Source organism: Buceros rhinoceros, unplaced genomic scaffold, assembly GCF_000710305.1.
Source record: "Buceros rhinoceros silvestris isolate BGI_N320 unplaced genomic scaffold, ASM71030v1 scaffold31348, whole genome shotgun sequence".
Taxonomy (NCBI): Eukaryota; Metazoa; Chordata; class Aves; order Bucerotiformes; family Bucerotidae; genus Buceros; species Buceros rhinoceros.
In genome coordinates, this window is record NW_010425694.1 from 5,384 (window position 1) to 5,684 (window position 301).

Below are 301 nucleotides of genomic sequence, written 5' to 3' on the forward strand. Positions count from 1 at the left end.
ACCAGCCCCTCCGAGCAGGACAGGGGTGGCCATGAGCTCCCCGCTCTCTGCAGCTCAAAGCCTGAGTGCTTTTGGTTTGCTGCTTTGCCAAAGCCAGCCCAGCCCTTTGCAGCAGGGTCATTCCCTGTCCCTCCTCCCCGGCTTCCCCCACTCCCAGGCCCCCAGGGACCCTCTGCCCCAGGCTGTGTTTCCGCTGCAGACGGAGGTGAAGGGCAGTGACCCCGACCTGCTGCTTCCCGTCCCCACGTCCCAGCAGAGCCACTGCTGGGGAGTGTTCCTGGCCCCACCCGCTCCCACCAAC

At 66.4% G+C, this 301-nt stretch overlaps 1 protein-coding gene across 1 annotated transcript in view; it reads right to left on the minus strand.

Annotated features, from left to right (window-relative positions):
• Window positions 1-301, minus strand: part of PLIN1 (perilipin 1) — a 5,762-nt gene that overhangs the window by 1,291 nt on the left and 4,170 nt on the right. The window lies entirely within an intron of this gene.